Source organism: Amblyomma americanum, chromosome 7 (genome assembly GCF_052857255.1).
Source record: "Amblyomma americanum isolate KBUSLIRL-KWMA chromosome 7, ASM5285725v1, whole genome shotgun sequence".
Taxonomy (NCBI): Eukaryota; Metazoa; Arthropoda; class Arachnida; order Ixodida; family Ixodidae; genus Amblyomma; species Amblyomma americanum.
Genome location: NC_135503.1, coordinates 133,001,693 through 133,014,129, shown reverse-complemented (window position 1 = coordinate 133,014,129; position 12,437 = coordinate 133,001,693).

Sequence of the window (12,437 nt, the reverse complement as noted above, 5' to 3'; positions counted from 1 at the left end):
TCCACGACAAAAAAGTAGAAATTTCTTTGTTAAACCTTAAACACAGGACAAGGTTGCTAGAGGAAACGTTTGCACGCTTCTGCCTTGTTCACTAGGACAGACATTAGAAGGTTTGGTTTCGTTTATAAAGCTGTGATCGGCTAGTTGGCTGTTGTTGTTAAATGCTTTTTTTTTGTAGTTATATGCGACTACATATGCAAAAGCTGCTCTCCGTGCTACATGAACGAGTCTTTTTTTTTTTTGAAGTTTATGCTTTACTACACGAACTATCGTTTCGGTCCTTTCTCACAGCTTATGGCGCGTGTTCTCTGATAAACGCCGGGGCTAGCAGGAAAGTTGTTCTGCACTTCTGGTCGGCTTGGAAGTACCTTGCAGGTATTTTTTATTTCTGTATTAGACATAACGTGTGTACTCTCAAATATATATATTCGATTGGAAATCGTGTTGTCTGCACCGTTCGGAACAATGAATGCGTATAATACTATACACATGGTCCTACATTGATAGCATTTTAATTTGACAGATGCATATAAGCGTAGCACATCTTCTTTTGCGTTTTGTATGAATAGTGCGATGTGAAATTTTCATTTAGTTGCTATGAGCATTAAGACGTATTGCGGTACAGATAGGGGAGTGCTTTAAAAATCCAGTCTCTAAAGCACGCAACTGATACAACTGCTACCTTGTGCCCTATTTTCAAGCTTATCTCTAGTCATTTTTCCGTTCGGACATAAAGGCCTCGCTAATCGATGCTAATGAGTACGTACGAGCACAGCACCACAAAAGTCCTATACAAAACCCTCGAGCCGATACAGCAGTCCGGGGCTGTAGAAAAGAGAGTATTTATGGAACGTGGAAGGTGTGGCTTAAAAGAGCAATAGCTCTCAGCAAAAAAAAAAAAAAATCTGCACTGCTTACGCTCACACAACGACTCGTCATAGACTTCCTGCAGAAGGCTGAAGATGCCTCCAGCTGCCTTCTCACGTGGCTGGTTCTCATCGGCCGGCGCCGTTTCGTCATCTGCAAGCAAGAAAGCATAATTCGTATACCAGGGAAGAATGAACGGACTTAAAGTACTCCCACATAACAGCTGAGCGAAAAAGTACAAATAAATAAAACAGTATTTTGGCCACAACAATTTTAACCTGTCCTGCATTATTTTAGTGCTGTTATTAACCAGTGGATTGGTGTAAGCCGTCGCCTGGGCGTTTTTTGGCTTCCCTAGAGCCTCATATTTTCATAAAAAGCAAATAAAGTGAATTGGATGAGACTATTAAAACTAACTTGAAAATCCTTCATCATTTGTATCGGGCTGCCCTGTCTTGCGCGTCTCCTCCACGAGCCTTCGAGCCACCATCTCAGAGCAATATTTCAGGCCCGTAGACATATAGCCGGATTGTACTGCTTCAGTTTGATTTTAGGATGTAGAGCAATGATGTAGGCAGGCTCTATGAAGGCAGATGCAAGTCTGTCCTCAATCTGTGACTGCAGGTGCTTCTTGAGGCTCATAAAGGTCCATTCTTCATTTGCCTGGATGGCTTTGTAGGCTGAAAAAAAATAAATATATATATATATATATATATATATATATATATATATATATATATATATATATATATATATATATATATATATATATATATATATATTGGAAAGCAGCATTGTGCATGGCACCTGGATTCATGTTACTGAACGTATTGGGAGACTAAAAAAGTCGGTCGAAGAAGGGAAATGGAAAGTGTATGGCATTCACCCGTTACGATGGTCAGCAGGACAAGGGCTGATGTCACACCTTTCCCTTGAAGAGTTTCACTGGCTTCACCCACTGGCTTAAGGATGTTTACAATGCAATTTAGGTTCCTTTCGGCAAGATGAAGGCTTACAAATGCTTTTTTGTTTGTCGCCTCATTTCTTTCTCTACAGTGAAAATGGAGCAGGAGCTAAAGGCACATGGCCTGACAGAGGCTCCTGCCCCATGTAGCAAAAATTCAGCATTCAGTGTACGCTAGTCACAAAAATAATGGGTACACTGCTTACACACATACATTTGTGGTCGAACCAAGAATTAGCATGACATTACATATGAATGTAAGAAATGCAAAATTACTATTTACACTGAACTTTATGCATTTGCATACACAATACAGACATACAGAATATAAAGGATAATATAAGGTGTTTACATTTTGGCTTGTCAGAAATGATAACAGATGGCGGGTGTATTATGAGAATGAAACGGGTTTGCTTAGTAAATAAGTTTTCACAGATTTCTTAAACATGGGTTTTTGAAATTGAACCTCGCCCTCTACTGTATTTATTAAGTAAGGAACGTTAACACGTTTTGGCGGGCTAGTTGGTTAAGCATCTTGAATAAACAGCGCGAACAAAGACGAGCAGCGCCGTGTCGTTCGCTTTCTTGTCTTTTGTGCTCGTCTTTGTTCGCGCTGTTTATTCAAGATAAGTAAGGAACTTGGAAGTTGAAGCTCTGTCTTCCATAGTTTGTTCTGGTGAGGGATATTCTTCTTCTTTGTTTGCACATGGGGTACTTTTACTTAAGATCTGTTGTACTGTTGTGCAATTTATTCTTATTATTGTGAGACCGTGGATGAAGCGAGCTTTTATTGCCACTCGCAATTATGGCGGCCACTCCTCCGAAGACGAAGATACGTGATGATGATGAATATTTACAGAAGAAGGCGAGGGTCGCGCACTGTGCTTACAATATGTTGTAATAACTTGAAGTAGTATATTTGGGTGGCAGGAAGCATCGCATGTTTAATAAAGAGCTTGTCGGTTCGAAGGTAGCATAGTTTTCCTTGATAGTTCTCAAATATTCTTAAAATCTTTTTTTTTGCAACAGCAGTAATTTGTTGTAGTTTTGCACTGTAGTTGTTCCCCACAAAAGTCCATAATATGATAACTTGGAGAAGAAAAGTGCATAATACAATGTCTGTTTTAACCACAAAGGAATAAGTTTACTTATCCTGTATATACAGCCCACTGTTTTTGCTAGTTCTGCAGCTAACTTATTTATATGCATGTTCCAGGACATATCATTTTGGAACCACCATACCCCCAAAATTTTTGGGCTGCGACCTCCTGTAATCGTGTGTTGCGGTACAGTATTACAATATTAACACTAATTGGTTTGTTTATGGGTTCAAAATATTCTAATTTATTTATATGCAACCAGTAAGAAAGGTCATTCCTGCTGCAGAGTCTACAACTGCAGCGAAGACTCCAGGCTTGATCGAAAAACAAATGTTGCAATAAGTGGACGCCCATGCAGCAATATTGCAATCATGGTCAGTCTTCGTGAACCTTACCTCTGACAGGCGCTCAGCTGCGTGAAGGAACGTATTCCATCGCGTCACTTATGCCATTGCGAGGTATGTTTTGCATTTTTTTTTAGTTGAGCTGTCCAAAAGACTGAGCATCTGAACACTGACTACGGTCGCGATGCCCTTCACGACCTGCAAGGCATCACTGTCAAAATGTAATGCGGTATTCATCGCTGATTGAAGTGTATATGTACAACAGGACAGGCGCTTCCATTTCAAGCGGACGCAGAAGCCAACATCGAACTCCATTTCGCTTTCGTCGATAGAACCTCCGCTGTCTCCCCCTTGGTACGAAGCTCTGGATTTCTGCATAACATCTTTCAGCTTCGGTGTTACGTTGTTTGGAATGGGCACCTTAAAAGCCTTAATAATATTAGCAGCGTTGTCAGTCATAACAGAGCCGACCTTTTCTTGGTTTATTCTGTTAGTCTTCAATAACTCCAACTTTCTTCTTAATTTTCTCGCCTGCATGCCAAAAGTAAAGACAGACATGAGTATCAAGATGATCTCGCAAACTAATGCAATAAAACAATAATAAAATCAGTAATTAAGGCATTCTTTTTTTTGATAATTAGGTTGGGCTACTGCTGAGAACACAGGACATAAAATCAACGGATGAAGAAATCAGCAGTAATGCTTGAATTGGTTTGGTTGCAAGCGAAAATTTGTCACCTGTATGGTGGCCTTGAAAGGCTGAGAAGGCTAAAACTTCAGACCGTAGACTCCATTCTTCACAAATATAGTGCACTGTCAAGCCGATTATTGCTTCTCTTGAAGTGCTTATCTGGATGTCAAGGGAGATGTGCAGTCCTCTTTTTTCAGTGTGCTGAAGACGCTTCAGATATCCAGCCTCAGTCTTCAACCTGCGATTGTTTAGCAAAAAGAGCGCCAACACATAAATGAGATAGTGCAAGCTAGACGCACCATCTCAAGTGATGACTCTTTTCGTCAGCAGTAATTCTGTTCCAAACTTTACACAAATTCTAACCACTCTTAACAACTGCAATTCACAGGCTGTATATGCAGGTATTTGAATTTTTATTCATATGATGGCCACAGCAAGTAAGACAAAACATTTAGAAACCATCGACTTCTCCGCATGAAAGAATTGGTTTATGGGGGTTTAACATCCCAAAGCGACTCGGGCCATGAGGGACGCTGTAGTGAAGGGGTCTGGAAATTTTGACCAGCTGGGTTACTTAAATGTGCAGTGACATCGCACAGTACACGGGCCTCTAGAATTTCGCCTCTATTGAAATTTGACCGCCACGGCCAGGATCGAACCCATGTCTCTCGGGTCAGCACCCGAGCGCCATAACCACTGAGCCACCGCGGCGGTACACATGAAAGAATTGTTCTCCCACACTTCGGTCAGCCATTCAAATACCGTAGTAAACAGGCAGAAATCATAGAGTGGTTAAAGCGCACTGACGAAAGGAAGACATAGTTTTTGTGATTACATGCTTTTAAAGGGCCACGGAAAGGGGTGTTTGAGCTTGGCTTTAAAATGCTTGCACTACGTAGAGCACAGGCCACCGAGCATCCAAGCAGCGTTCAAGACCTCAAAAGCGAGCGGAAAATTTACAATACATTTTTAAAAAATCCCACTTTCGCACCTCGCGGTGATGTGCAGTGCCGGGCTTTCGCGCGAAAACCTGGCATACGACGTCACGTCGTGCAAGTGACATCAGCAGCCGGGGGTCATCATTGGTTCACAGTGCGCCAAATTCTTTCAGACGTCACGCGCTACCATGACCACGGCCGCAGCCAGCGGAGGTAGGGGAGGGGCCGAGTAGGCTGGGCCGTTGGAGGAGCGCCGCCATTTTGCCGTGCGAGAGGACAGGGAAAGGCGCGAAGACGCAGAAGCTCAAATTTAGTCTGCATATAACTCAGCTTCCACAAAACGCATTAATATAATTCTTGGCGGTGGATAGTTATGAATCAGCGTCTTTTAACATCTCAGACATATTGCAACTTTATTGAGAGCCCCTTTCTGGGTCCCTTTAATTAGTGCGCATTTCATCATCATGACTCTGTAATCATAGTTCTCCTCTTCACTTCAGATCAGAAATGTCTGTTTACGCAGGAGCGCAACATCAAAAGCGTTGAGTGTCATGTCCGAAGATGGCTAGTGTTGAGCGCACATTGCACGCCCATTATACGAGCACGGTGGCAGACAACTGGACGCGACTTTGAGAATGCGATGCTGAAAATATGTTGAATATTCTCCTAGTCCTATGCATTCTGGTCTTCTCTTAGACTGCAGCAAACAGTATCTGTTATGAACTTAATAAACACAGCCCAACATTTGCTATTGTCCTACAAGATGTCACAAAGAGCGGTTGAGAGGGAGCAATGGGAATGGCTCAGAGACATGAAGCGTAGAGGACACTGTGTTGTCTATTTTGCTGCCTCTTCACCCAACGCATTTTGCTTTGGTGAATTTCTCTCGCTCAGCGCTAGAGTCTATATGCTCAACCAGTAAGCGTTAGTGGTTAAAAAAGAACTTGCTCTGGTATGAGATTAAAAAGCCACTTTAAATAAAAAGACAAAAGCAGCTTTTAGGGGACAGTCATTGGTTATGGAAGGTGGCTTACCTGCGTGACAGTGTTCGACGAGACACTAAGTTGAGGTGCTGCATGTATGTTTTTACAAGGTTCCTAAATCCAGCCCCCTCTACAATACTGAACGGCCTGCCGTCGGCAGAAACCATGTCCACGAGGAATTTTTCAAATTCGTTTTGTTGAGGGCTGTACAATGGTACCTTCAAGGAGTTGCTCACCTTGGCCCTCTCGAACATGTCCGCAATTAGAGGCTGTATTGGTTTCGGCTATTCCCATCTTTTATGTAGTCCTTTGCTTCTTCAGAAAACTTTATCCAAGTTCCCTTGTTGGCAGGCGGGAGTGGGGCCCTAAAATTCTTGGCAACCGGGTTGCATGAATTGAGGTAGCCAAAAAGCCCGTCAAACAAGCGAATAAACTTCACTGTTGCTTCAGAGGGTTTGAACTGCGGGAGTTTCAAATCTTCCGAGCAAGTCTATGGCATCGGCAACACTCGAGCTCAAAGCTCGAACAGCAAGGTTCGCTTTCATTTTTTGCCTATGCTAGTCAGTGTAAGCAGCACGGAGTTTTGTAGCAGCATGAAGGCCTTCTTTCTCTTGCACTTCGTGCAGCTGGAAAATATAGCAGTGCCATTGCACCAATCCTCCCGAGGCATCCCTCGGGCACTCAAGTGAAGCCAAAGCATTTCTCACCAACTTCAACATGTGGCATGCATCCAGAAGACAGTGCACCTTTCCATTGGTCATAGGGTGGGGGAATGATGTGCACATTGCTGATTCATCCGCAAGTTTGGCACCCAAAACTTTAAACGTAGTAAAATTGCATTGGAGGCCATCACAAGAGAAGGATATGACATGCATGCACTTCTGTGTCGTGGAACTTAGTAAGGCACAACTTCACTATGTTTGAAGGTTCCTTTCCTGAGAGACCATTGATCAAGAAATAACTACAGGGTATCTTTCAGTGTGAATCCAGAGATACAAGCATGAAAACTAGTGCCTCAGATGCAACTGCATTGCTATCGTCATCCACCTCGTTTCCAATGTCAACATAGCCTCTGAACTTCTTTCTGTCCCATTTAATATGCTTCCTCATGGCCATTTCGTCAACAAGATTGCAGAGAAGTTCTCTGTTGTTCTTGGCCTCATTAGCTTTTGATTGGATAGCTTTCAGCGCTTTATCTATGAAACCAGGTTTACCATTCAGAGAACTATACCACTTGGTAATTGTCGATGGATGTAGCAGTGCACAATCAAAAGTTTCTTTCATGTAGTTGTAAGCTTTTGTCGACTAAAACTGCAGTATGGGTATAAACATGCGTAACATATGGGGGGGGGGGGGGGTATTTTTCTTTCCTGGCTGTATTTGGCACACTTAATTATCACCTTCTGCTGGTGCATGTTTCAAAAGGCGTTGCATGATCTCCAGAGGTACGCCTGAAAAACACCATTCAAGCATTGCAGAGGCATCTTCGGAAACAAGGTGCTTCTCTTTGAGGTCACTAATTATCTCGTTGAATGTGCACATCTTCTTTCTCTGTAGGCGGTCTCGTTCAAGGCTCAGCTTCAGGTTTGTTTTGTTGCCATCTGCTGAGTGCACACAGAAATCCGTTTTCCTCTTTAGTGTTTTAGGAGACTAAAAGACTGCATAGTTGTGCTTAGAGAGCTGTAAATAAACCACAGGCAGTTAAAGCTTCTACACATGTAATGTTTGCAGATAATCATGCAAGCTGAAAGCAGACATCATTTAGCGACACGCAAGTGTCATAGCCAAGTATTAAACTCATCAAACATAAATCTTCATTATACTTACACTTGAATAGCACTATGGCTTTTCGACAAAATTCCTTTTATTTACGAAAGTTTTCAAAATACACATAGATAAGTCTCGTTTAATAAGACTGCCTCAGTAATCATGCCTGAGCAAGGCTACAGTATATGAATTTCTATTATGGTGAGGTCACAAACATACATTAGTTGAGTTGTCCCGAGTCGAGGTATGAATGCTAGTTGGCTCGTTCTCTGATGTCGTGTCCTCAGCTGGGGTCCTTTCTTTTGGTGGTTCCCTCCCAGCCGCTTTCTGAAACAGCCATGTGAATGGGGCTCAGTTCTTATCAAGACTGCATAACAATAAAATAAGTCATGCTGGACACAACAATTTAAATTGAACATAGTGTAAGCTTGGTAACACAATTTTTCTCGCTATGGTACAGCTTAGAGTGTGTGAAAAACTTTTTTGGCAAAGTGAATAGGAGACACTAGCAGTCTTAATCAATAGCACTGTGTGCATCTCACTACATTTCCTTTTTCATCGTGTAATGTCCGTTCAGTTCAGAGTGGCCAGCGCATGGACTCAATTGACTGTGGGCCGCGGGCAATTCAAGAGAAGACTACCAAGGGGGTTGTGCACAAACCTCTGGTATAAGAACGAAAACAATATACTCATATGCAAAACCTTCAGGTGTATTCATCAGCATGCTTGCCTAGAGCTTTGTAGTCGTGTGTTGTGGAAGAAAGTGAATGCCTGGCTTAGCTGCTCCAGTTCTGGGACACTGGAATTGACCGGGTAATTTGTGCATCTATGCACTCACTCCAGTGCAAGCACTGTCTTGGAAACAGAGCACCTGCTCAAGAATTTCACTTCTGTGCAGCATCGATGAGTTCTAGCGTTGTAGACAAGCATTCTGACGACTGCACCCTGGGCGAGCGAATGCGATGGCGCAGATTTATTCATTTCATATGTTTCAGTATTGCCTTTAACAGATGCCACAATTGTGTGGCTCGTCCAGCCTTCTGCAGATATTTTGGGGAAGGAAACGGCGTGGGAACTGCGTCACGTAGCAAACGTGTCTTAGCGGCCGTCCGATCAATCCAAGTCTCCTCGAAGTGGTAACTACAGAGTCTGCTGCCAGGAGATGATGTTCATTTGTTCCTCTTTAGGTTCACGACCCACTGCTGATACAGCTGAGGGTTCGAATGCGGAAACCTTGTGTTTTCGTTGTGTGTTGCATAAAATAAAAAACAAATGTGTACAGTCGATCCCGGATATATCGAACTCGAAGGAGATTGCAAAAAAGTTCGATATATCGATAATTCAAATCATACAATACTCCTATTAGACGCTTATTTCAAAATTGCACACATCTCTCACAATTTCCCTGGAATCGTGACAAGTGAGAACTTACCGATTTGCTCCTCCAAGGTCCACAAAAAACGAAAGCACAGCTTCATGGCCACCTCACTTTATTTCGCAAGAAAAAGTTCGTGAGCTTAGCTTGCCTCTTCTTCTGCACCATAAAGTTCATTAAGCTGTCCTCAAACTTGTTGATGGTATCCAAATGAGAAGGTCCAGTGTCTTCCATTGCGCCACAACAGCGACAAATGACGCTGAATGTGGATGCAAGTTCAGCCGTGGTGCATGGTGACTGGGTCTCTTCGCCTGAATCTTCGCCACTGCTTGGGTCCGCTTCCTCGGCATCTATGATGTCAGCCACAATCTCAGCATCAGCATGATCCGCTACGGCTGGCACGGCGTTGTCAGCACTGACAAAACCTTGTGCTGTTACGTTGTCTGGGACGGCGCCTGCAAACGCTGAGAGCTCACGAAACTCGCTGTCCAGGCATCCAGCGCAGTCCTCTTCTGTGTCTAGACACCCGTCGTCTGAAGCCACCACAAATCCTGCTTTGCAGAATCGGTTCACGATTGTGTTTTGCTTCACGTCATTCCAGGCACCAGCCAGCATCTATATGGCTCCAAGGAGGTCCACCTTGAGTTCGATTCTCAACCAAAGGTTGATTAGGAGCCTTTGCACCAGTCACTGTCTGTAACCAACCATAAACGCTTCCACTATGCTCTGATCGAGAGGTTGAAGCTTCGCCGTTGTATTTGGCGCCAGAAATTTGATGGTGATCTGCTTCAACTGGCAGACGACATGATGGGCAGAACAGTTTTGAGAAAAAGACAAAACTTGCGGCCTGACTTCTCCAGTTTGACGTCCTACGTTCAGAGCCAGTCGGTGAAAAGATTGCGTGTCATCCAAGCCTTATTATTAAATGTGTATCAAACCGGGAGGCCTTTCGTGTTTCTGAAACGCCGTGGTGACCTGCTTTTGCCGATAACCAGTGGCCGCAGTTTGCATGACCCATCGATATTTGCAGCGAGCAAAATCGAGACGCACACTTTGCTGTTCTTTCCACCATGGCATGCACTGCCCTTCAGGTGCAGAGTCTCATTTGGCAACATTTGCCAAAACAATGCTGTCTCATCTGCGTTGAATATTTGCGACGACAAAAAGCTATCAAATCTCTGGCCACTCTTCGGACAGCCATTTCTCCGTGTCAATGCTGCTCTTCGCCTCGCTTTCAACCGAGAGGGTCTGTAGCATCTCTTAAAACGCTGCTGCCAACGAGCGCCACCAGTGAAGCTCCTCTTTCTCCATGAGCATCGGGCTATTTACAGGGATGTTTCTGGCACGGCGGTCGCCTGCGCGGATTGCCGGAGGGCGGGCCGCGAGGGGTCCCCGCATCCTGCGGGTGCGGCGTCTTAGAACTGCGCGCTAGAACCGATTATGGCGCCTCTTGAGGCGGGGCCAGCGACGACGAGTGGGTGGGTAGCTGTGCGTCCTTTTTCTTTTTGCGCCGCGCACCTACCGTGGCCTACCTCTTTCTTTTCGTTTTTTCTCTTTTTTGTCCACTTCGCCGACTCAGTTCTTTTCCCTTTTCACCCGCAGCCTGCCCACCCACACGTTTTTCCGTACTTTACACCTTCTTTGCTTTTCTTTCCCTCCCCTCTGTTTCTCCTTTCCCATTCCCTGGCGCCGTCCGCCCCACTGAGGGACGACCTTCCACACTCCTCGTCACCCGCGCGCCTGCAGTATTTTTGTGGTCCCATTTTCTCTGTTTTTTTCCTTCACCTTTCACCACCTCACCTTTCACCATGGCCTTTAATTTTCCTTTTTTTATTCAGGCTAATCTGGACCACTGCAGGCGCGCGACGGGAGTTTTAGTAGACAGGATAAAGGGCGGAGATTTCGATTTTGCCCTCCTGTCAGACCCTTACCTCCCTGATAACGCGATACCCTCCCTTCCCCAGGAGTGGGCGGTGTTTGCGGCTCCGACTGGCCCGCGGTGATCGATAGATAGATACTTGAGGCCTTGCTCTTCGTAACGGGTGGGCACCACTAGGTTGGGCACCCGGACCAAAAAAAAAAAGCAAGATGGAAGCGCACAAGGAGAGAAAAAAAGATAAACCGCACAAAAAAAGGAAAAAGAAGAAAAAAAAGAAAAACACGCAAAGGCTAAAGTCAGGAGGTGGGGTTTCGCTCATCGACCTCGTTCACTTCCGACTCTGCGGTTTCGCGCTTTTAGACAGTGCTCCACCAAAGAGTTAGTCGACGCTTGGTTCGCAGCACCCCCTCGCTCTTGACCTTGGAGCTGTCTCCTTCGTCGTCCACTGCAAGACCGTGAAACCCGAGCGCCTGTGGGAATGTGGTGCCCTCTGTCGGCATCGGATGGAGTCTCTGGCACGACATCACCAGGTGCTCGATGGTCTCCGCGTCGACACACGCTCGGCATATTGCTGCCTGTGCTTCTGGTGTTGCATCGAAACGACGGCGGTACACCAGTGTTCGCAGCGCTCCGGCACGGGCCTCAAACAGCAATGCGCTACCCAGGCCGTTGTCAAAAATCTTTTCGGGTCCGATGCTGTTTTTGCACTCGCGGTACACATCCAGTGTCTGTTTTTCCGCGAGCGCCTGCAGCCATTGGCCATTCTCTTCTTCCTGGACCCGTCTCCTTGCCTCCTGTTTCCATGCCGTTGCCGATTCGGCACTTATGGGTGTCTGGAAAAGTTCATACTTGCCTTCTATCTGGTGAAGGGGCTTCACCCATGTAGTGCGTAGGCATGTCGCAGCGAGGTATTCGAAGACCCGCCTTGTCCATCGGTTGCGGCTCATGAACTGTAGTCGACCGCGGTACTCCAGCTTGCTGCATGCCTCCCTTGCCTCAAAACTAGAGCATCCCAGGTCGCCTTGAATGGCTGCATTGGCCACCCGTCCATGACATCCGACTGCAGTGCGGCCGACCTCTGTCTGCGCTCTAACCAATTTCTGGTGGCTGATGGGAGGCAGACCACTGCGTTGGCGAATGTGAGTCCTGGCACGTGCGCGAGCTTCCAGAGGTCGCGGACCATGGTGTACTGGTGGCACCCCCACAGGCCCCGACGTCGGAGGATGCATTGCGCTCGAAGTGCAGACTGACGGACCTTGGCCTCGTGCAGTCTGAACATGTCAGTCTCAGCACACAAATTTATGCCCAGGTATTTATACGACCTGTCGACTGTCAGGGTATCTTCATTCAACATCAGCGATAGCTGATCAGTCGCCTCGCCTGCCAGCTGAACAACCCTGCATTTTCGCTGGTTGAACTTGAGGCCAAGGCTTCGCAGCTCCGCGGCACAAATGTCTAGAATTTCTTGCACATCCTCTGTGTTTTCTCCCATAATTACCAAATCATCAGCAAAGGCAAGACCCGGAAGT